Below are 25,341 nucleotides of genomic sequence, written 5' to 3'. Positions count from 1 at the left end.
AGCTAATGCTGCGTTCATTAATCATTTTAGTTAACCATCTTGTTTGGCTTGATTGGATTTGACAGTGTAAACAAACAAAAAAATGCAATTTTTCTACAGTTGAGTATATTTAAACAAACTGATTTAATCTTTATAAATTCATTATTTAAATCACATTAATGGAGAAGAATTTAAAGGTTAAAAATGTTTCTCTTACAATTCTAAATAAAAAACAAGCATAACACATTCCATTGCTTCATGGGTTCTTGAAATGTCAGTTTTAAAACTTGCTGCACCTCATCTAAAATGGCTGGACCAGAGGGCCAGTAATTCGGCTTGTCCTGAACCACGTCACAGAAATGGGACCCAGCTGAGGCTTTAGCCACTTTTCCTCTGATGCTGGAGAACATTTAAATGCTGTCTGTTGAGTATGGGCAGGAATTTGATATTTTTTTGCTATTAAGCTTGGTTTGTGCTTGCCAGATTACATAGAATCTTTTGACATTTCGGATTTTGTGGGACCTAACTGGTGTATTTGGCAGACTTCTCAAGAACTAAATATACAAGAAGTTTATGATCCCCATTTATATTTTTAAAAGGGTGTTCATATTAGTCAATTAACAAGGCTGGTTAAAATGTATTGTAACCACTTCTGAGCAATGTAACATCAGTTTTACCAAGCAGCTAAATTATAAGATTACTCATTCACTGATCTACGTTCCTGCTGAACCTGAGACCTGCAACGTCTGGTTAATTATTCAGCTACCACCAGGCAAGAAAGGCAGGACAAAGGCTGAGGTCACTGAGTCTAGGAGATCCAACCTTGGAATGTCTGGGTGCAGAGCCATGGTTTTCTGCCTCTAGGGGTCACGATGAGTGTCCCCAGCTCTCCCAGGTCCATCAGGGTTTTCTACTCGGCCCCAAGCCAGGTGCCTACCTGGGTTCTGCTGTGATCTGGAGTCAGAAGGGAAGTATTTTCAGGGCGGTTACACACACACACACACGCGATAGAAATCTACCCGGTTATTGGCCGGGAGGCCAGGTAAAATTTTTAAATTTTCTCTATCGCCAATCTCTGCCTTCCATTTCCAACTCATCTCTGTACTTCAGGGGTCCAGTGAAGTGCGCTGCATACAGTAGGTGCTCAACATTGCACGCTAAAATCCTCCTCTTGGTTCCACAGCTGCAGTTTTTGGGCTTTCCCTGGCCTGGACTTCTATCTTTACGCTCTTTGCCTCACATCGTTCCTAGTTGAAACTGTCTTGGGAGCAGCTAGTACTGGGAAAAAGCACATGAAACGAGTCATACTGAGGTGCCATTGACTGATAACAGCACCTGTGTATCCTCCCAAGCAGCACGTGTTGTCTGCACAGGGGCCACAAACCAGCAGCCCGTGAGCCCCATACGGCTGCCTTCAGTGTGTTTCACGTGGCCTGCATGTTGTTCTAAGCACGTCTCAACTGGATGCCAGCATCTCAAAATCAGCAGGCCTCACCCAAATGATTTCTCTTGAGCAGTGAGAAGACCGGGTAACACCGATCTGCGGCTCCTGCAGGTTGACAGCCCGCTGAGCTGAGGCGAGGGTGTGCGGAGCATAGTGCCTGGCCCATAATACGTGCTCAATACGCTTCTCAGACGCGGAATAAGAAGGAAGCTCACGAATAATGCAGTTGTATTTGGCTTCTCACGTCTACTGATAAGTTAGTCTCACTTAAAAAACAAGCCCCCAAACAAATACCATTTTATGATAGGTCCAAATGATTTTTAAATACTACACTATTTTAAATATCTAGTGTTATGTGTATTCAATGCCATCTAGCTATTATTTTTAAATTTTATGTTTCAAGTTTGAATACTAACTGAACATATAATAGATAAACAGTTAAATAATGAGTTGCAGACTTGATTATGTAAGATGAAATAAAATATTTGTTTCAGTGGTAATGTACCTATGGTTAAATCTAGCATAATTATATTATCTATCTGTAATACCACTGCTGTTCATGACAAGCAGCAAACTTAAACCAAGGCTTAATACCTGCACATATTCTGTTCTTCCACTGACCAGCTCTGTAACATCTGCATTCTATATTGCAGGCCACTTAACTGGTAAGAAAGATAATCTCCCTCTTTACTATAGCAAAACAACTTTCCTCTTTGGGAAGCAAGCTCTGGGAGGCCGAGGCTGGCTTGGGGGTGTTCTTTGTTCAGCTGTCCAAAGGCTCAATCAGTCGATGAAGTACAAAGCCAGAAATACAGACTTTCTGAAGCAATGTGTTTTTTCTTCCCAGCATGATGTGGAAGAGAACGGATTAATGACTATAATTTCTTAACAGTTATGATAAGTAAATAAATGCTTCTGAGCTTCCTTCGACTAAGTAGATTGAAGAGAAAAAAAATTGTCACTACGTGGAAAAATTTTATTTAAAAAATTATTCTAGTGTAATTTCTTATTGAGAATGAAAAAAGATGTCAGAGAAATTATGCCTTTGACTATAATAGAAAATATGAAGTTTTACATCATCTCACCTCCCACATTGAAATTCACCAAAACAGCATTCAAAGAGAACTTAGATTTAAAATTCTAGCGTGGGTGGTTAAGTGTTCCTAGAATACTCTTGTTGTTATCATAGGTAGGCATGTGAATGTAGTGGCAGAAAATGTTAACTTAAAGGAAATAAGAACTTTAAATGACACTGTTAAAGTAAATTAGTCATTAAGAATGGTTAGTCACCAAAAATGACCAATGCTTCCTTTCAAATTTTAAATAATTATAGTCAAATAAAGGCAGCTATCTAAATTTTATTTACAACCCCACTTGAAGGCAGACTTCAGGGCTCCTACATGAGTACAGAGTGAGGGGACGAGGTTTAGGAAAGGACAGCCACAGAGGGGGAGCAGCATATTCTGCGCGCCCTGCCTAAGTCTCTGGAGGGCCTCTGAACCATGACTGCGTGAGGCGGGCGAAAGCCCCTCGGCCAAGGCTGAGGGAACTGAACGTGACTTCAGCTGCTACCATGACAGGAGAGACAAAGTTAAGGAGTAGGAGTACAGCCAGAACAACTGCCTGTTATAACGACAACAACCAACCTCTTCAGAAGAACAGAAGTGAATTCAGAGTCGCTACATTATATTACTCAAATATCTAGGATACAACCAAAATTACTGGGCATTTAGGAAAAAGGGAAACACGACTCACAATCAAGAGAAAAGAGCAAATGAATGAAGATTAACCCCAAGATGATTCATACGCTGGAATTAGCAGACAATATGTCAAAGCAGCTATTATAACTTTGCTCAAAGACACAGTGCAAAATAGGCCTTTAGTAAGTGAACCAATAGGGAATCTCAGCAGAGAAATAGAAATGGTAAGACAGAACAAAATAGAAATTTTAGAACTAAAAGATACAATATCTGAATTAAGAACAAAAATATCACTAGCTTCTTTTAACAGATGATTGGAGATGACAGAAGAAAGAATCAGGGAACACAGAGAACAGATCAATAAAAATCCAATCTGAAGGTCTGAGAGAAAAAAAAGAATGAAACCAAAACAAAAAAGGACAGAGCCTCAGTGAGTTATGCATAATATCAAGAGGTGTAATATATATTTAATTGAAATTCAAAAGAAAAAGAGAGAATGGTGAAAAGTAACAGTATTTGGAGAAATAATGGTCCCAAATTTTCCAAACTTGGTGAAATACATAAATTTACAGGTGTTCAAAGTTCAGAAAACCCCAAATAGAATAAATATGAAGACAATCATGCCTAGGCACATCACAATCAGATTGCTGAAAGCCAAGAATACAGAGAAAATTTTGCAAGTAGCCTGAGAAAAATGACAAATTACATATAGGGAAACATAAAAGGGAGAAAAACATCTGAATGACCTCTGCTCATCAGGAAAAAATGGAGGCCAGAAGCAATGGAAAGACATCATCTTTGGCAAACGTGTCTTAAAGAAGCTCCAAAGGAGCTTTATTTTATATAAAATCTATATATACATAAAGGATATACATATATATTATATATAAATTTTCCTAATGAGACACAGAAAAACAAATTTTTCCTATATTCTTGGATTCTCTTGAGCATTGCATGACACGTAGTAGGTGCTTAATAAACCACAGCTATCACCGCTGTTAGTATTATCTAATGGGACACAGTCTTTTAAATGTTTTAATGAGAGTAACAGTATTAGACACTATTACTGTGGCTTAGAAATTTTAGAACCTCTTCTATTTATATTAACAGAATGACGAAAGACGGGAACTTTACCCTAAATGACTAATTTTATACACGAGGAAGTCAGGTTGACTTCCTTAAGGTCACTGTATGATGCAAAGGTCCTGTCTCAGTAAAATACTGCATGATAGGGAACTGAAAAATAAACTCAGATTTTATTTCGCTGCTCAAAGAAGGAAGATGAAATGTTAACTCAGTTCCCATGGTAAGAAAGGTAGCAAGATCAATCTCCTACAAATCAACAGAATGCCTCTTCAACATGGAAAACGGTGCTAGCTACTCTTAAGTGTTGAGAAATTCATCACCTTCTCATCCAAGACTAACACTCTTGAACTAGCGATTCATTAAAAGATGCCCGGTGGACTGGAAAAGGTTGACTCTGGAGTTTGAAGTGAGTTCCACCTTTACTAGCTGTGTGATCTTGGAACAGTTATTTGACTCTTCTAAGTTACAACTTCCTGTTGTGGGTGACGGACATGAGAATTCATGTGGATTACAGTAAAAATTCGACCAGATAATGTCTATGAAAAGTACTCTGTAAACTAGTATTTAAAACGTGATTATCACCTGAATATTCTGACTTAAATAGCGTTGAGCTGGAACTGGCCTTGAGAGATGGGTTTGGTTTAGAAAGCCTACCATCATTATTATAGGACCATCCTTTAAAAACTCCGTTTACCTAAAATTATACAAATCCAATTATTTAAGAGCTTTCCCTATACCTACAAGATAAAGTCAAAACTGCTGAGCAAGCGGTGTCTCAAGCTGATCGCAAGTGGGATGTCGCCGCTCATCTCTATATAGGTGTCCGTCAGAGCACTTTGCAAGCCGCGGTCTTCCTTCCTGGATCTCGAGTTTCCGGAGAAGGGCTGTAAGCTTCAGGTCCGCGGATGCTCCCGCAAGAGGGGCAGGCGACGGCGGGGACGACCACGCCTCGGTCGTGCCTTACTTTCTTCCTAACAATTCTTGAGCTGCGTCGCTACCGTTATAAAAACGGTCCGGCGGGGGCTTTTTAAACACCCAGGGCGTTTTCGGCTTTCATTGCCAAACTGGCAGACCACCACACTCGGCTGCTCTGCCTCCCTTTTAGTATCGGAACTCGGCTCGTGGCTCCCTGCGGCCCGTGACTCCGAGGATCCTTTCCTGGAGTCCACCGACAGACTGTCCTCAACATCTGGGGTTGCGCACGCGCCTGGCCCAGCAGAGAAACCGGGTCCCCGTAGACGGGCGCCTAGAAGCGCCGGGCACCGTTCGGGCCCCGGAAGGCCCAGGGCAGCGGCCGCTCGCCCCGCGCCGCCCTCTGCGCTCCCGCACCGCCCTCGGGGTCCTCTACGGCGGGCGGGCGGGCGGGGGACGGGGTAGGGTGAGGAGGCATGGGGCACGGAAGGGGCGGACTGTCCGGAGGAATCCGCTTCGGGACTCTCCGCAAACCCCACTCGGCCCTCCGGCTCAGACACCGCCAGCCTTCCAGCAGGACGCAGCTCCCCTTCTTTAGATTGACTTCTTCGGCTTTCCGTTTTCCTCTCTTTGGGGAGGGGCGGGACTTCCGGTTCCATCTCCTGGCAACTTCCGGCGAGAGCTGACAGACAAAAAAAACCAGGAGGCACATAGGTGCCCCAGCCAGTCGGGACAGAACAAGGGAACTCGATGTGGGTTTTACTAATCCAGTTCCAGGATCCTGGTTTTTGGTCATGGTGTCCGGCGCACAGTCCACGAAGGAGTCGTCCTGAGGACCGCCGGAAGTCGCTCAGTGGAGAGACAGGAAGTCCCTCCCCTTCCTCCCAGAGGGAAGACGGTGAGCCGGAGGAGTCAGTCAGAGGGGCGAGCAGGAGCGATTCCGTCGGCAAACAGGTAAGTTATTCTCTGGCCGGGGCGGGGGGTTTGGAGGCGGGGACCGTCCAGCGTCAGCGCGGGGCCTGGGGGCGGTGGCTTGAGGGCCCAGGCCCGGGCGGCTGGGCGCCGGGAGCCCCGCCAGGGCCCTTCGCTCTTCCTCCTCCCCCCTTCCCCCCGCCTCCGCCCCTCCCCGCTCGCCGGTCCCTCCCGACGCCGCCCAGACTCACCCGACACACGCCCGCCGCCCGCGCGGCCTCGCGGCCGTCCGGACTCCGCGCCGCCAGCCGCTGCTCGCTCCGCGGCCCGACTCACACAGGCCTGGCTGTCAGGGCGGAGGCGGCGATCCCGCGCGCCCCTGCCAGCGGTCGGGCGCTTCTCACCGCCGGGCTTCCCCCGAGTGAAACGCACGCGCCGAGCTGCCGCGTGTCGGTTTCCTCCGGCTGCCCGCCTGCCCGCCCGCCCCCTCCCGGTCTCCCGGAACCGCGCCGCTGCCACCAGCGTCGGCTTCCGTTAAGGACGCCGGGCCGGCGGGCGGGCGGGCGGGCGGGCAGCGGTCTGGAGCGCTGGTGCCCGAGAGCGGCACGACCGGAAGGGTGGGTCCTGGCCGCTCGGGTTCAGCCGCTCCGCCCTGGACGGAGACCCCAGGCTGCCGCACACCACTTTTTGCAGCAGCGGGTACCCCTCTTCCCAGCTAGCGGGCACGTCCTGTGTGTGCTTGTCCGCTTTCTGGGGACCAGTCTGGTGGAGGCGGGTGGCAGGAGCGGCTGACCCCTGTCGGCTGCGTCGAGGTGGGAATAGCTTATTTTCAAGGGGGAATTCTGGAGTGGGATATCTTGGCAGGGCTGGCATCCAGGGACACACGAGTAGGATTTCTTTATTCTATACGTAACCGTAGCCCTAATGGTGCCTGAGGTATATAACGTTACAGTTCGTGCCCGTGGAACTAATTACAGTGTGCACCTGTTCTGCGGCGAGGTGTCAGTCCAGCTGGAACACCGCACAGGGAAGGGCGCTGATTATCTGTTGACTAGAACATCATTAGGAGAGCTCATTTGATATATACTCTGTATACTTTGCTTAGCACAGCAGTCTTGTAGAGCAGGAATTAACCCCTTTCCACCAACTGAGACCCAGATTAAATAACTTGACCAAAGTTAACGTCCGGATTCAAATCTCAAATGTTTGTTATTCATTCTTCTTCAAGTTTGCTACACGTGAAATTACTAACTCCTAGTGTCACGTCTGGAAAACACTAAGGCGGGGACTTCCCTGGTGGTCCAGTGGGTAAGACTCTGCGCTCCCAATGCAGGGGACCCCGGGTTCGATCCCTGGTCCGGGAACTAGATCCTGCATGCATGCCGCAACTAAGAAGCTGGCAAGCCGCAACTAAGAAGCCGGCATGCCGCAACGAATGATCCCTAGTGCCGCAACGAAGACCCGGCGCAGCCAAATAAACAAACAAAACCCGCCAAGGCAAGGCTCTGTAGTAGCTAATGTCTTCTTAAACGATGTGTAAGACAGTTGTGATGATTGCTGATAGCGCAGTTGGTATTGGTGCCTTTTTTTTAAAAAAAACCTCTGATTTTGGAATAATTTCAGATTTACATGAAAGCTGCAAGATAGGACAGAGTTCCACTGATGTTTAACAAAGCAAAGTGGCTCCACTTAATAATCAGTAGTTCCTGCTTCATGCCAGACACCGTTTTAGTGCAGGAGAGAGTAACATATTGCCCTAGATGATTTCAGGGTCCGTTGGCGGAGACAGATACATAAACAAATGTAAAGCCTTTTGCCAAATGCTGAAATGGCGATATGGGAGCACGGAGGAAATGATCACTGTTGGGGTAGGAGTGGTGAGAGCTTGCAGGATATATTTGAGTGGAGATCTTAAGGGTTAATGGGTATTCACTTGATTGATGGAACATTTTCCCCAACATTCATTCTAATTAGGTTTGTTTTATTAGAGGAGAACTCTCTTTTATAAAACACTCTTCTATTTGATTCACCTCCCTCTCTCACAGCCCCTCTAAGAAGAGATTTGTTTCACAGGTATCACAGGTTGTGAGAAGCATCCCAGTTTATAAATCCATGAACAGGAGGATAAATGAAAGCTGTGTAGTAATGGAAACATCTAGATCTATACATTTTAAAATTCTTTGATTTTCTTGCTTGTCAATACTTCTGTGGTTCGATCACAGTCATGAGAGGCCACGGAGCACAGTTCCGCACTGTAACTTGGCGTGTTAGACCCCACACCAGAGGGGACATGTGAGTGTCTTAGCTCTTGCTGCTATAACAAAGTACCACAGCCTGGGGAGCTGAAACAACAAACATTTATTTATCACAGTTCTGGAGGCTGAGAAGTCCAAGATCAAGGTGCCAATTCCTGCTGAGGGAATCTTCCTGGCTTGCGGATAGCCACCTTCTTGCTCTGTTGTCACGTGGCAGAGAGCGAGAGAACTCTGGTCTCTCTTCCTCTTGTAAGGACACTGATCCCATCTTGGGGGCCTCACCCTCATGACCTCAGGTAAACCTACCTTCCAGAGGCCCCGTCTCTAAATACTGTCACATTGGGGAGTAGGGCTTCAACATATGAATTTGGGATGGGGGCTGGGGGTGGGAATTATAATTCAGTCTGTAGCGTAGGTTTCTTGGAAGTTTTGTTATTATGTGGAATTCCTCCAAAATAGACTTGATACAGAACTAAATAGGAAACTGTAAAATTAGAGTTTATATGGCTTTCACTAAAGCAAAGTTAACGCAGTTTTATTTAAAATAATAAGAAATATGATTCAGAGACCAGTTGATGAAAGGGAGAAATTTTAATTGTTTCATTTTGATGAAAGAGAAATATGTGAAATGCTGTGGTTCTCTTTTCACTTTTAAGCCTCATAGAGTTGTCCCATTTTAGAGGGCATAAGGACCATGGCAGTGATCTATTTTCATTCTCTCATTGTCTGATGAGGAGGCTGAGCCCCCCAGAAGCTAAGTGACAAACATGTCTCAGAAATTAGTGGCAGAACAAGGATTAGAATCAGGCCCCCTGATTTATAGGCTAGTCTTTCTGCTCTTGGAAGCATCAGTAGTTCTCAAATTTAAGGTGCATCAGAGTCACTGGGGGGCTTGTGAAAACACAGATGCTGGGCATCACCCAGGGACTCTGATTCAGCAGGTCTGCGCTGGGACTGGGAATTTGCACTTCTGACAGGTGCCTGGGTGATGTTGAAGCTGCTGCCTCTGAGGCCACACTTTGGGAACCCTGGCCTCACGTGATGTTGCCTTTGATCTCTCATAAGAGGAGAGTAAGTAAACCTCCGCAGGTTTTACCCGCCTGACCTTTTTCCTGGTACTCAGAGAATCAAGTTTTTAAGTTTTGTATCACAAACAGTAATGCATAAACAACATATGATTAGATGAAAAATAAGGACTGGAAATGGAGTATTTCTCAGAGTCATTTTGGCAATTCAAGGGTAATTTTTGGAGACCATTCTAGTGGTCAGAGCCACTTACTACTGAAGGGGCTACACATGAGCTGTGAGAGCCCCCAGTCTTACCAACATTCACACTGAAAAGGGTGTCCAGGTTGATTGCTAGGTTGTATGGGAGTAAAAAGTTACTTCCAGCTTTGTTTTTCTATGCTTTTCTGTGTTGTTTTGTGTACTAAAATGCTCTTTTCTTACATATCAAAATCTTATCGGGCCCAAGCACAGATTACATGCCTGTAATAGATGTTGAAGAAATGTAAGTTGAATTAAATTAAAAAAGAGTAAGGGGGAAAGTAAGGTAGGTCGTTTACCTGGAAAGTTACTCTGCTCTCTAGATGATCCCAGTCATGGGCTTTTCTTGAATAATTGCCATTTATTCCAGTTTACACCTTAGTTGCAATTATTGGGATTTTTTTAAAGCATAGTTATTGGAGGGGGTAGCTAGCATATTTTTATGTTAGAGTTAATGAGCGATCCCCATACCTTTTTATCTTGCATCTTAAATGATTTTTAAAAACTTTTTACTTTGAAATAATTTTGGAATTACAAAAAAATTTCAAAAATAGTCCAGAGAGTTCTATATATCTTCTAGCCAGGTCTCTTTGTTAACACGTTATGTAACCGTAGTGTAGTTACCAAAACCGGGCAGTTGATACAATTAATCTGAAGACTTGATTTGAGTTTCACCACTGATGTCCTTTTTCTGGTTCAGCATCCAACCCAGTATCCCACATTGCATTTAGTTATCATGCCTCTGTAGTCTCTTCCAATCTGTGACAGTTCCTTTTAGGTTTATATTCCATGACCTTGATGCTTCTGAGGAGTACTGGTCAGTTATTTTGTAGAATGTTAGTGGGTTTGAATTTGTGTCATGTTCTTTCAGGATTAAATTGAGGGTTAGGCATTTTTGGCAAGAATACCACAGCGGTGAAGTTTGCCCTCAGTGCATCGTATTGGAATGCACGTGATGTAGATATATTTTATCAGTGGTGAATGTTAACTTTGACCTCTTGGTTGAGGTGGTGTCTGACATCTTTCTGTGCTCTAAGATTAAACATTTTCTCTTTGTAATTAATGACCCTCCTAATTTGCCTGATTTTGGTGCAAAAGTTTAAAATAAGTGAACATCTAATGTCAGAATCCTTTGAACCTGACCCTAACTGTGGAATACTTCTTATCTTGGGAGGCTTCAGTACTATTTGTTAGACTCAAACATAGCTGGAAAGGGTAGAGGTTTCACTGCTGGAAGAACAGTTATTTGCTCAAGAACTTGTACTTGATCTCGGGCAGTATTCATCTTAAATTGGCAACAGTGGAAGCTGTTTGTCCGATTGTTTTGCTTTGGTTCTGTGACCTGTCTCACATGTGTCTTCCAGTGCACGACTTTCCATAATTGTGCTGCATTTCTTAAGAATTCTCCCTGGAGCATTTAGAAGATGGATGCGCTTCAGTTCATCACGAGGCAGTTGCTCCTGGTATCCCACTGCTTACCCACTTGCCAGCCCATGGAGCTGGGGCACGTGCTTTCCTTGCTAATGGAATTGCTGGCTATATTACACATATAAATTATCTCTATTTCCGAAATGCATGTGCCTTTAATATCCCAACCTGAGTCAGTTGGAAGATACATACCTGGTTTGTCTCCTCTCAGTGCCTGTAAGCTCCTTGGAGGCAGGGGACAGATCCCTCTTTCTGTTTACTCAGTAACTCGCTTGGTACCTAGCACATAGAGGCACTCAATAAATATTTATGAGTAAATGAATGTTGTATGTGCATCTTGTTAAGTGTTTTTATAAGCTACCGGAATACTGTGACCATTTCCCCCTGTCAGTACAGCTCTGTAATCTGCACAGTATTCCAGTCTATGGATGTGCCATGGCGGCTTCATCTTTAACTGGTACCTCATTGCTGGATATTAGGTTGTTCCCAGTTTTTTCTAGTGTAAAGAGTTCCTTGGTGCATATCCTTAAACACATATTTTGTCTGGTTATTTCTCTAAGGTAAATTCTGTAAAGAGTCACTGATAGCTCAAAGAAGATACACATTTTAAGGTTTCTGGTATGTAAATTGTAAAATTACCCTCTTGAAAGGTTGTATAGATTTATATCCTAACCAGTACTATTGAGAATGCACATTTTCCCACACTTTCCCCAATGCTTTTTTTTTTTTAAAGAATAATCCAACATTTTTTTGGTATTTTTAAAGATGCTTCTTGGAGTGTGGTGAGTGGGGATCATATTCTGACTAATTTGCTAAAACTTTCCAAGTTTCATGTTGAAAATTTCCAGTTTTTTGTTTTCCTCAATGAGAGAGCAGAATAAACCTCAACAAAACAGTGATTAACATCTAACCAATATCTCACTTGGGGCACTTATTGTGTATAGTTATTGTTGGCTGTATCTGTGGCCCTTACCAAACAGGAAACTTCTTAGCAGTGGGATATGTTTCTAATTCACGTCATTCACCAAAATCAACTACAGGTCAATTAAAGGCTTATATATAGAAGGCAAAACTATGAAACTTTTAGAAGACAATGTAGGGCAATAGTTGTATTACTCTGTTAGAGGGAAAAAGTTCTTAAATTATAGAAGGTGCAAACCATAAAAGAAAGGATTGATGTGTTTGACAACCTTGATATTGACAACTTTTGTTTATTAAAAGAAACCATCAAGAAAGTGAACAGACAAGTCACAAGTGAGAATAGATCTTTTAGTACATATTACTGATAAAAGTTTAGTGTCCAGAAAGGTGAACAGCTGCAAATCTATAAGAACAATAGGCAAATGGGCAAAGGACCTGAATAGGCATTTCACAGAAGAGGAAACCTGAATGCAGAGATTCTCAACTTCATCAGTAATTAGAGAACTGCAAATTAGGACCAACATGGTATATAGTTTCATACATGCTAATTTGGCAACAGTGTAAAAATCTGACAATATCTGCTGTTCAGGAGGGTAGGACGCATTCTAGTGAATGCTAAGAGGGAGTGTAAATTGGTACAATAACTTTGGAATTAACTAGTAAAGTTAAAGAGGCGTGTACCCTTTGACCCAGTAATTCTACTCCTATGTCTTTATCCTAGAGTGTTGCTTCTGCGTTGTGTTCCCATCATCTCCTGGGAAGTTGTTAGAAACACACATTTTGGGGCCCCACCCTAGACCTACTGAATCAGAAACCTTGGGGATGGGCCAGCTTTCTGTTTTAGCAAGCCCTCCAGGTGATTTGATGCATGCCAAAATGGGCACGCCACTGCCCCAGAGAAACTCGGGTCCATGAATGACTGGAGACATGTACAGGAATGCTCACCCTTGCACTGTTTGTAAAAGACAAACCTTGGAAGCCACGCCCATCACAGGAGAATGAATAAATTGTACTATATTCCTGTAGTGAAGTACTGTGCAGTTGTGAAACCCAATGGACTTCAGGCACATGCATCACCAAGGATAAGTATCAGGAACATTAACTTGAGGGGAAAAAAAGCTACTTGCAGAAGAATGCATCTAGTATTTTTCCCTTTTTCTTTTTTAAGTTTAGAAACATGCAAAACAATTGCGTATTGTTAGGAATACAGGTATGGCAAAGTAGTAAAGAAAACAGGTAAATTATAAACAGAAAATACAAGTTAGTGGGTAGCTGTGTAACAAGAGGGAAGGTGATAGGCACACCAAGAGGGACTTCAAAGACAAGAATTTAATTTTCTTAAACTGTGATCTGTACTCAGGTTTTTGTTATATTATGCTTAATATCTTTGTACACATTAAAATTATTTTTATATCTACCAAATATTTTAAAAACAAACTTTCCTTTTTGCAGTGTCCATCTACACAGGGACTATTCAGTTTGTATGAAAAAAATAATGATGGGGGTGACGGTGGTCAAGATACATTCTTGTTGGACTGTGCTGTGACAGTGCTCTCCGGAGTAGAGGTATCAGGGAGGAGACTGGTTTCGAGGGTGAGGAGTGTTAACACTTGCTGAGCGCTCACTGTGCACGCACACCCATTAGCTGAGGATGGCGCCACCCAGTGAACCCGGGGAGGGGGGGTCAGATCACTACCGCCCCGTGTCGCAGAGGCGGGCAGGTCCTGTGGGCACACCTGGGGGAAGAGGTGGAGGAAGTCGCTGACTCTGTCAGAGAAGGTCAGAGGAAGACAGTCGTAGGCAAAGCAGAGTTGTGTCCCAGAGTGTTGTGAGTTACAGAAAAAAAGGCAAAGTCAAAGTAGGAATGGGAGTAGAGAGCAGGACTGGTGAAGGGTGTATTCACCCCCATTTTGCAAGTTACTTGATTTTGCTAGGTTTGTTTTTAAACCAGTGTACATGACTTTATTATTCTAGCAAATGGCAAGTCTAGAAAGCAGAAAAAGTAATTGTATTTTGTTGTTAGTTCTAAGGATTGCATCTTCCAGTTCATTAGGAAGTGGTAGTATCGTGCCATAGGATTTAGGAAATCATACTTCTTTGCTTAGGTTGCTAAAAAGGGCACTTTTGGGAAATCTACCTTTGCCTATTTTGCCTATTTTTTTTTCCCTAGCCTTTGATAAAATTTTTTGGAGTATCATATGTATCCCATATCATGAGGACTATTTTTAAATAAACATTACTTATGCCGTAAACCTTTTTAAGCCATCGTGGTATGACAGTCGCTCCTTGAAATGAGCAAGTATAGGAAAAATAAAAAGATGGTTATAGAAGCTCTAAGTCAAGTTACACGTCCTATGGAACCAAATAGTTGTACTATTTTTGTTTGATATTCGGAGTGCTAAATTTGTCTAAAGCAGAACTGTCAAGCATTTGTAATTGTGTAATGTCATACTTTCTAACAGAGCCAGCCCCTCACTAAGAAGCTGACAGTCCGTGAGAATCCTTCCATAGCAGGATGTCTGCATTTCAGACACATATAGTGCTTGTCGCAGATCGCTGATGGGCAAATGTAGAAAGTAGGCTTCTTCAAATGGGTTTTAGGTACTTCAGCTCTTCTAGTTTCAGCTGTATTTTGCTAAAGCTAGATAATCTCAGTCTTAGTTCTCAGTGTTTTTCAATGTGTTTGATGTTCATGCTTTTGTTTTCTCTTATATGCTGTACTTTTTACTTTTTATTAAAAAACAAAATAGTTTTAAATAAAAACAAGTAAGGTAATAAGAAGCCTCCTTGGGAAAAGATATTGCTTAACACAGTCGGAGTAGTACCAGGTTACATCATCCAATGTAACCAAAGCCTAGCTTGCTTGTCAGTTACTAAATATAGTGGAAACTTTGTGTTTTAAACCTAGAACAAGCAACAAACCACTTCTTTCCAAGGGTACAATTCATTTGTGAATTATTGTGAATTAGGGATCAAAATTTGATATATAATTATTGGATCAATTATTATAGAATGGGGAATCACAGTTATACGAGTGCATAAAATTATAAAACTGTTAGAATTTAAACTAAGGTGTAATGTACGTTTAAAAATAGCCTAGAAAATTTAGATCATTCACAGAGTGGTAGTAGAAATTATAGTCTTTCAGAAAGTGAGATCAAATGATTTTCATTAAGAATCTTCAGGGTCCATAATCTGGTTTCCTGTGGGGGTAGTGTTTAAAACCCTAGGGTTTCAGGGTGGTAGATTGAGACAGTGTTTGCTGAAAGTCACACTCAGGATACTGTTGTGTGGCCAGTTGTTATATAGGCAAATGAGTTCGGAATCTGGTGTGACGGCCCTGTTTAGTGCAGTACATTTTTCTCCTTCCTGATTCACCTTTCTTCCTCCCCCTTTTTTCCCTCTCCTCCTCTGCACCTCACCTCTGTCTGGTAAATGTATGTTAAGTATATATTGGTTTTTTTTTGAGGTTAGGAGGGACTTTTATCCAGTGCGTCCCAAATCTGGCTCATCAGAATCAAACAGGGAGCTCTTTAGAACTACAGGCTTTTGTCCCCACCCCAGACTTTCTTAATCGGAATCTGTCCACGTGTAGGTCCAAGGGATTCATGTTTTGATGATTAGCTAAATTTGTCAAATGACTGATATTGTCTATAATTCCCTTGTTTTACAAATGTGGAAGTAGTAGCTCTTAGTATGCTCTTCCAGGGGCAGTTGCATTTCTCAAAACAGGTCTTGGTAAGTCTTATAAAGATTAAAAGCCTTCATTAATGGTAGAATGACAAGTAGTGTGATAATTTTTGGATTGGTGTGTGGCAGAGATGGCTAGCTGTCCACCTAAATCAGTTCTTCCCTTCCACAAGGGACAGTTGCACAACTCTAGGTGACATTTTTCGGATTTCCTTGCAGCGAAGCAGGAATGAGTGGAAGTGGTAGGTGCCACTTTTGAGCCAAGGCTTTTAAAGAAGCAAATGCCCTGCCTCTTTCATGCTTGCTTTCGTGTTCTGTCAGCTGGATGCAGAGAATGAGGAAGCTCTGAGTCAGAGCATCAAGTTGGAAAGAGCCAGGATTTCTGAATCAGCTGGGAGCCGACTGCCTGCAGACCTGGAACACCTGCCTTGGGAGTTTACAGGAGTGAGATAGGAACTTGTGTTGTGTTTGAGCCATTTTCAAGTCACTTATTATAGCAGTTATGGAATTAGGGCATTAACTTCTTGTTAGGGTGAGTCTAGCCACTGTACCCACATCTGAAGGAAAGGCAGTTTATGAATATGTAGAAGATTAGTATTCTGCAGTTTTTCTTCTCCACATATATAATTCTCTTATCTATTCCTCAGGCTGCAGAAGCGTAATGTTACAGAGTTAGGACATTTTATTAGGCCGCAGTGTTTTCTTAAAGGTATAATCTGAGGTAGCCAGTACTTGTGTGAAAATTAATAAGTGAAGACTTGTGATGCCAGCTATGAAGGGTTGCCTGCCATGGGGAAGGGAGGGATTTTCAGAACACTCTTATCTACAGACGAATTTAGAGCTGAGAATCCTTATCTATTTTTATTGACTTCTTAGAATTTATACAAAAAATTAGTAAATAAATAAGGTATGAATGTAGAGTTTTCCACACTTCAGTCATTTATTTACTCCTTCATTGTTTTTGCTATATTTTACTCCACAGTATTTTACCTCACTTTTTATTTTTTAAATTTAGCCTTGTCATAAGAAATAATGTATATGGAGTCATAGGTTGGTATGTTATTTTTTCCCCCTAATATTCATGCTAATAATACACACTTATTTAAAAGTCCTTACTTGTGGTACATAACTTTATTTTAAATGCCAGTAGTGTATTTCTGTCATACTTGGGAAATACTGTTCACATGATGAATACTATTTTAGTGTCTTCAGTGCTTAATCCATAACATTCTTATTGATTGATTGATTGATTGATTGCCACACTGAGCGGCTTGCGGGATCTCAGTTCCCCAACCAGGAATTGAACCCGGGCCAGGGCAGTGAAACTGCCAAATCCTAACAGCTGGACCACCAGGGAACTCCCCATAACATTCTAGTAGAAGTAAATGCAGTCACCTGGAAACTAGCAGACCAGCTATGTCTAGTGGGACTGTGGGTACAGTGTTTTCCTATTCACACTATAGACTGTTATCAGTACTCTCTTTGCTACTGGAAATAGTCATTAGCATCCTTAAATCTAATCACATTAGAGAGCCAATTCCAGAAACCTCAGTTCCAATTCAAGGGAAAATCCTATTCCTCTAGAACCACTCTCACTATCAAAATCTGTATCAGTCAGGATTCTCTAGAGAATCAATAGGATGTATACAAATATATGTAAGAGGAGATTTTTTTTTATAGGAGTTGGCTAATGTGGATATGGAGGCCTAGAAGTCCCACATTCTTCTTTCTGCAGGCTCGAGAAACAGGAAAGCTGGTGATATAATTCAGTCTGAGTTTGATGGCTCAAAAACCGGGAATGCTGATGTCTGAGGGCAGGAGAAAGTGGACGTCCCAACTCAAGGGAAAACAGCAAATTTGACCTTCCTCCACCTCTCCACCGCCTTGTTCTATTCAGGCCCTCAACAAATTGGGTGTTGCCAACCCACGCTGGTGAGGGTGGATCTTTTTTATTCAGTCTACCATTCAAATGCTTATCCCTTCCGGAAACACCCTCACAGATGGACCCGGAAATAATATTTTACCGGCTGTCTGTGCATGCCTTAGCCCCACACATACAGTTAACCATGACAGTACTTTTGGTCAGCTGACCTAACATGCCCTTAGTGGCATGTTTTCCTGCCACCATAGGATCCAGTCTGAGAACACATAGCACGTTTAGTTGTCATGTCTCCTTAGCCTCCTTTAATCTGGAACATTTCCATAGTCTGTCTTTGTCTTTTATGACATTGACATTTGTGAAGAAGGCAGTCCTCCCCACATTTTTTTTTTGTCTTCAAATAAAACATTCCTCACTCTGTGTTGTGTGCTGTTTCCTCTTAATTAGCTGCAGGTCCGGCATTCTCAGCTGCAGTGATGCGCAGGTGTCCTCTCCTCCTCAGGGTGTTATATCTGCAGGCATCCCATGTCCGCCTTCATTGAGGATGTTAATTTGATCCCCCTTGGCAAGGAGTAGCTGAGTTATCCACCGTATAGTTACTGAATTTTTTTTCTTCCCTTGCAGCAAATAAGCAGTTTGTAGGGAGATGGTTTAATGCCATTCAAACATTTTGCACATCACAATTGCCCCCCTAGAATTGGCATCCATTGATAGTTCTTGCCCGATACGGTCTCTGTCAGTATGATTTTCTATCCCCTCACTCCCTCCACATTTACCAGTTGGCCCTCAGCATTCTGCTGTAACCTTTGCCCTGTCAGCCCATCCATTTGTCTGTCTAATCAGTCTCTCTGTCTCTCTCCCAGCCATCAGTATGGACTTCTTCATACCTGCTTTTAATGGTTTACTGGCACTAACGACTGTGGCGCTCACGTTGTCCCAGATTTAGTCAGTAGGCACCTCTTCAAGCTGACTCCTGTGCCTTTGTCCCAACATTTTCTAAAAACATTTCTCCCCACTTCGTGACATGATAAGATGCTCCAGGCTCATGGTGTACTGACCCTGCCCCCGGCCTAGAATCTGCCGTTCCTTGAGGAGCCGGGTTCTGGTTAGTGAGGAGGTATTGGAGGCCGAGATGTGGGTGCCAGCTACTGGGCATATACCCTGAGAAAACCATAATTCAGAAAGAGTCATGTACCACAATGTTCATTGCAGCTCTATTTACAATAGCCAGGACATGGAAGCAACCTAAGTGTCCATCATCGGATGAATGGATAAAGAAGATGTGGCACAGATATACAATGGAATATTGCTCAGCCATAAAAAGAAACGAAATGGCGTTATTTGTACTGAGGTGGATGGAGTTAGAGTCTGTCATACAGAGTGAAGTAAGTCAGAAAGAGAAAAACAAATACAGTATGCTAACACATATATATGGAATCTAAGGAAAAAAAAAAAAAGTCATGAAGAACCTAGTGGCAAGACGGGAATAAAGACACAGACTTACTAGAGAATGGACTTGAGGATATGGGAAGGGGGAAGGGTAAGCTGTGACAAACTGAGAGAGTGGCATGGACATACATACACTACTAAACGTAAAATAGATAGCTAGTGGGAAGCAACCACATAGCACAGGGAGATCAGCTCAGTGCTTTGTGACCACCTAGAGGGGTGGGATAGGGAGGGTGGGAGGGAGGGAGACACAAGAGGGAGGGGATATGGGGATATATGTATATGTATAACTGTGCTTGTTATTGGTCTTCCTCCTCCCCTCTTGAGTTTAGTGGGTGCTCTGATGGCCGTAGGGATATTTCTTGGTGTCCCTGGGTGTTTGACCAAAATTAGACCCCAAACATCTCCGACTTTTACAAGTCACCCCTTAAATTTACTTTTATTTGTAAGATTTTGATTCTCAGTTTATTCTTAGAACCACAATCATAAATGTATTTCTACCTGAGGGCTTGCTCTTCCCTTCTTGAGAGGAGTTATCATTTTCTGTTACTTACCATGTGTAGAGACTTTTTTTAAGCTTCCCCTTTAGTTTCCTCCCCCCCAAAGTAATATATTTAGGAAAGAGTATAGGAAAAAGCCAGGAAGAAGAAGAAAAACTTACCTATAATTTCATCACCCAGAGGAAAATAAAAACTATTAACCTTATTAGATAATTGGACTTGGTTAGAACTATATCCATTTTTAAAATTTAATACTGAAGTTTTCTCTTTTCTAAATACTTTCTTAACATTCATATCTTTGATACCTAATAATTTATATTCCAAAAATCTTGAGGCTTGATAGTTTTATATCATGTGTTAGCTTATCGACATTTGGAATTACAGTGTTTTCAAGATTTCTTCCAAAGTTAGTAGTTTTAGTCTGTTTTCCTTGCCGTTCTTTGATTAGCCATGGTATTAATCCATCTCTTCAGTGGACCTGAGGAACCTGTTTAAGCAAGAACAGTGTGGAACGTGTCTTTAGCTGTTTTTTTGTTATTTTTCCTCCATTTTTACGTTTTGGAAATAGCCTTTTTCTTCGTATTATTCCTGCTGGAATGAAAAACAGATCCATTCTTTTTTCTACTGGTTGAGTGTTCAACATTTTTTTTATTGTCAGTGAGGGATTTTCTCATGGAATTTAGAAATCTTAGTCCTTCTCTCTCACTTTGCAAATGAGGAAACTGAGGCTCAGAAAAGTTAACTGTTTGCCATGTGTCCTGCAGTGTATTGTTAGAATAGTTGGGCCTCCTTACTTGTACATGAATGTTCCTTTTCACTAGTGTTTAACATTTGCAGTGTAAATGCATTGTGTTTTTTTAATTTTTTTCTCCTCGTTCTCTTCCCTTCCTCAGCATTCGTATGCTTTGTGCTTCATTTTCTTGCCTTTTGAAAAAGATGAAAGGAAAATTTAAGGAAAGTATACTAACTTTTACTATGGAATGCTTTGTTTTTATGGCTGCATTATAAATTCTTGAAAATAAAGGGTCTAATGGAAACACTTAAGGAGAAAGCAGGGGCTCTATCACATGTACCCCCCCCACCCCCCCACCCCCGTTTTAGTGAATAGACTGTTTAAACTAAATTAAGTAAAGGATATAAATTCTGTTGTTTCTGTTTTAACATTTCATGACTGATTTTATAGATGAAATTATGTTTTACAATAAATAGGAAGAATTTATACAGCCTGTTCTATTTGATGTGAAACAGCAAATCCCATTTCTCTGTAGCTGTAAAGAAAATTCATTATAATGTCTTTAGTTGTAAGAGATGGTTTCATTGTGATTAGTTACACTGATAATAAAACAACCTTTTCACATGGCATAAGATACAAATGATCCTATGTGTCTGCTTTTAATGGCATTGAATTTTTTCATTTTCTACTTTACTCATAGAATCTTCATTCCTTTTATTATTTTTCTATTCCAGTAAGAATTTCCTTTCTTAAAAAAAAATCAAAACAATTAGAAATACTAGCAAAAAGTTGATTTTAAAAATACCTTTTGAAAGGAGATATATTAAATACCACAAAAGGTACATTTGTCAGAGATGGTTGAAAGAAGATAGTCATAAAATTAACTTTATTATGGGATCAATGAACGTATTTGGAAAATAGTACTTGAAGTGTAGGAAGATTTTAAAAAAAGAAATAGCCAGGTAAGAAGGCTGAGCTAACTTTACAGTATATTTTTGTCCTGTGATTTGTTGTTTTTTATTGGTATTAATACATCTTCACAAGTAGTGTTGGAAAGGTGGCAATCTTTGATGAAGGGATGACGATTTACTTATTCTGTTTTGGTTACCATGGTTTGATCCCTTTTAGTATGACTTTTTAGTGATTGTTTTAGCTCTCACTTAGGCACTAAAGAAATATTCTAATTTGTAACTTGCACACAGAATCAAATTGGATATTTGAAATAGACCATGGGTACCCCTGGAATAGAAACAATATTCTATTCTGACTTGAGTGAGAATATTTTTTTCCTCCATCTGATAGTTTTACTTTACTCTGACCATTTGGGCTTAGGAGCACATAGTTCTAGCCTGCTTGTCTTCAGTGTGTCCTTGGACTGGCTGGGGAAGGTTCTTTTTAGGATTCAGCTGGACATGGCACGTGAGATGCTTTGGAGGTGAAGCTTAACCAGGTACAGGTCCTGTGGCCGGAGACCCCTGCATCTCCTGAGCTTGGATGCCTCCTGCCAGGGGAAGGTGGGGGAGTTACGCCGTCTGGGGGCCAGGATTGCGGCCTGTTCAGCCCCGATGACCTGTGGCTGTTCATGCGTTTACTGCATGGGCCGCCTCCTCAGGTTTGGGGAATGTTAGGTTGTAGGCTGCTACCAACCCGACTCTAGCTGGAAAGGAACTCATGGCTACCGTTAGCTCTGAGGCAGGTCGCTTGCTATCAATGGATCTGGGGGCCTATAAGAAGGAAAAGCCTCCTCCAAAATGAGCAGGTCTTTCAGAAATATTAAGACTTTTCTTTTATTCCATATAAATCTAAATTTAAAATTTAGATTTTAAATTTCTTTAATAACTCATCTCTTTAATAACTTGATTTTATTACACCACTTTTTCACTGTAAGCTATATCAGATCTGATTTTGGTAGTGGGAGAGGCATCAATGTAAACGTCAGTTTCTTAAGTTCTAAAATCTTACGGAAGTTTGATAGGAATCCTGTCCTCGATATGCATTTCGGAGTATACTTCACTTAACATTTATTGACCTCCTCCTGTGTAGCTTAATACTATTTTGCTAGTACAGAAGATTCCTGTTAAAGGTTGGAGCATACAGGACAGGAAATTATGTATAAACTACATATAAAGGAGGGGTGAACTTGAGCCGATCTGTTCCTGACAAGGTGTAAAGGGAGAGAACGGGCATTATATTAGTAGTCCAGTGCTATATAACAAATTACGTCAAAACATGGGGCTTCAAGCCAGTTTCTGCGGTCAGGGATTTGGGAGTGGGCTCACCTGGGTGGCTGTGCGCCAGGTCTCTCGTGGGCCGCGTCCCTGAAGTGCCTGAAGGCTCACCTGGGGCTGGAGGAGCTGCTCCCTCGTCGCTGGCGGCAGAGTTCCTCTGGCTCTTGGTGGTGAAGCTTCAGTCCCTCGCCGCCTCCTGGAGCCCCCCTCGTAGGCTGCAGGGGTGCCCTCCCGCTTCCCCAGACAGGGTGCGGCAAGGGAAGGGTGCAGGCCCGAAGCATGGTGGAACACCCTCACTCCCGCTATTTCTGTCCCTTCTAGGCAGGCCGTCAGGCCAGCCCACACCAAGGTGAGGGCTAGCCCCACCCTTTACCGGGAGCGCCAGAGAATTCTGTGGACTCATTTTGAACCACCACAGGCTTTTTCCTGGGTGGGGAGAAGCACAGGTTTACACACATAGCTGAGGAGAGCATTGCAGCCAGTTCCCGGGACAGTGAGGAGGTGGGTTTTAGTGGACCCAGGTGTTCATGTGCTGGTCCCATTGCAAATAAACCACAGCTATATTACACATCCATTTGTGGTAAACTGCCTCCAGTGTTATCTAGTAAATGGTTTTTAGGGTGTTAAATTATACTCTATTGTCATGGAAGAAATTATTCAACTTGTGAGCATTTTCATGGAAAAGTGGTTTTTTTTTTTTTGGGGGGGTAGGATCAGATGCTTTGTTTTGTGGTCTCTGTTAGGCATTGATGCTTCTGATGGGAGAGTTTGGTGAGAGGAGGATTACATAAAGTAAAGTACCCTTTTAATTACCCTTATGTTATGCACTTGGTGTTTGTAACCACAACTGAGGCTTCAGACTTTCTCATTAGCAGCCTCTCCATAGGGATGTGGTGGTACTGTATTAAGTTAGTGATAGTATAATGGTAAGAGACGTATTTTCAATAAAAAGTCCAGTTGAAATGGTAGGTTAAGAAAGAGATCTGAGTAGTCCACTAATTTCCCTTTATTCTCGTCTCAGCTGTCGCCACTGCACATCATAATAGGCTCGTAGGGCGTTTTACCTGTCCTACCTTGACCTCCCAGGCCCAAAGGGAAAGGGCGAAGACCGTCGGGAGTTTCTGTGTATGCCTGTGTGTGCACACCTGCCCTGCCACACATGTGTCCCCTGCTGTGATTTTACTCTTGGCCTGGTGCCAACGCGTGCCAACTTCACAGCGTTTGCATCAGGAATTTGGGTTGGTCTAGGAGGGATGAGGGTGAGCTGGCCTGGGGTGGAGGCGGGGAGAGGTGTTTCCTGTGTGGGTGGCCTCGTCATACTCCTGGGCGAGTGTGTCCCTGCGTGTGTGAGAGACATAGCTCAGCCTCACTTACTGTACACTCAGCACAAAAGAGGGACTGGATGAAGAGAGACGCGAAGTCGAGATGCTGTGAGTGAGAGGTGGAGCGAAAGGGGAAAATTTCATCCGTGCTGCCCACAGTGAGGTTAGCATATGAAATGGTCGAATAACTGGTATGTTTCTGTACTAGTTCCTGAAATACTTTCTTAAAAATGCTGAAAAAAACTTCCTGTGAGAAATGGCCACCAGGTGTCATCAGAATGCTGCTATTGATTTGTTTCATTATTCTCTTTTTTAAATTTTTGAATTTTATTTTATTTATTTTTTTATACAGCAGGTCCTTATTAGTCATCAGCTTTATACACCTCAGTGTCTACATGTCGATCCCAATCGCCCAGTTCATCCCACCACCACCACCATCCCCCGCCGCTTTCCCCCGTTGGTGTCCATACGTTTGTTCTCTACATCTGTGTCTCTATTTCTGCCCTGTAAACCGGTTTATCTGTACCATTTTTCTAGGTTCTTATTATTGTTCTTAAAATGTATATGCATGTTTTGATTTCTTTCTTGCACTTTTTTTTTTTTCTTTTCTTTTTAAACTGTAGCAGAGACTATTTCAGTTAGAGTAGGGACTTTCTTTTGGGACATTTTCTTGGTGAGCTAATAATTTTTTATAGGTAAAATTGAAGATCATTATATAAAACTTATTTATTTATTTATTTATTTATTTATTTATTTTTAGTTGAGGAACAACTACTAGTTGAGAATTTGGATGAGAGTAGAAATTATAAATGGAGTTGCATATTTGAAAATCTTTGGCACAGTGAGGATGTGTGTTGAATGGTAATTGATGAATTTGTGTAGGAACCGTATGCTTTAAGAAGATTTGGTTTAATAATATATATCATTATTTTAGTCTAAATACCTACTAAGTCTTCTGAATTTTGAAACCTTGCTGTGGGAAGAAATCGGAGACTCACTGGCTTCTCCAATGGGTACAAGTACCAGGACTTTCAGAAAGAACAGGGATTCTGCCTTACTTACTTTGAGGGTTGACAGTGAGTCCCATGCCTGTTCTGTTGTTTTGCTTTGTTCACAGAGAATTAAAGGTGCTTTCTGGTACATGGTACGCTTTCCATAAATGTTGAGTGAATGAATTAAATCTGCCTCCAGAAAAGAGTCCTTGAACTTTCCCAGTTGGGTGATTTTTGAATTCTGCTATAATAACCTAATAAGCTTTCTGATGAAGGTTTTTCTTTAAAAAAAAAAAAAAAAATTATATATATATATATATATATATATATATATATATATATATATATATATAAAAGGTTCCTCATTTCTGTTGAATCCCCTCTAGGTCACTTTAAGATACTTACTAAATCACCTTGCACTCCCGCTTACTGATGTCATTCTAGTTCAGGCCTTACAACTTAAACTATTATAATGCGCTCTTTCTGCCTCTAGACTTTCTCTACCCATGATATGTCCTGCATACTGAAAAATGAATCTTCCTGAAGCAGTGCTGTGTTTTGGTGACTCCCCACTGACACTACTGAATAAGTCCCAGTTCTTAATTCGGAGCCTCCTATGATGTGGTGTTGGTCATCTGCCTGAGT

General features: G+C 42.0%; 1 protein-coding gene across 2 annotated transcripts in view; it reads left to right on the top strand.

Annotated features, from left to right (window-relative positions):
- Nucleotides 1–5,885: 5,885 nt before the first annotated feature.
- Nucleotides 5,886–25,341, top strand: part of ZNF407 (zinc finger protein 407) — a 415,743-nt gene continuing 396,287 nt past the window's right edge. The window contains exon 1 of one of the 2 annotated variants that reach the window (XM_061169918.1): nt 5,886–6,075. The gene's annotated coding sequence lies outside the window, so the exon portion shown is untranslated. The remainder of the gene's footprint in view (nt 6,076–25,341) is intronic. The other variant, XM_061169917.1, reaches the window with a different exon arrangement.

Source organism: Eubalaena glacialis, chromosome 15 (genome assembly GCF_028564815.1).
Source record: "Eubalaena glacialis isolate mEubGla1 chromosome 15, mEubGla1.1.hap2.+ XY, whole genome shotgun sequence".
In the NCBI taxonomy this organism is placed as follows: Eukaryota; Metazoa; Chordata; class Mammalia; order Artiodactyla; family Balaenidae; genus Eubalaena; species Eubalaena glacialis.
The sequence above is the reverse complement of the archived record's forward strand: the minus strand, read 5'-3'. Positions and strand labels throughout refer to the sequence as shown.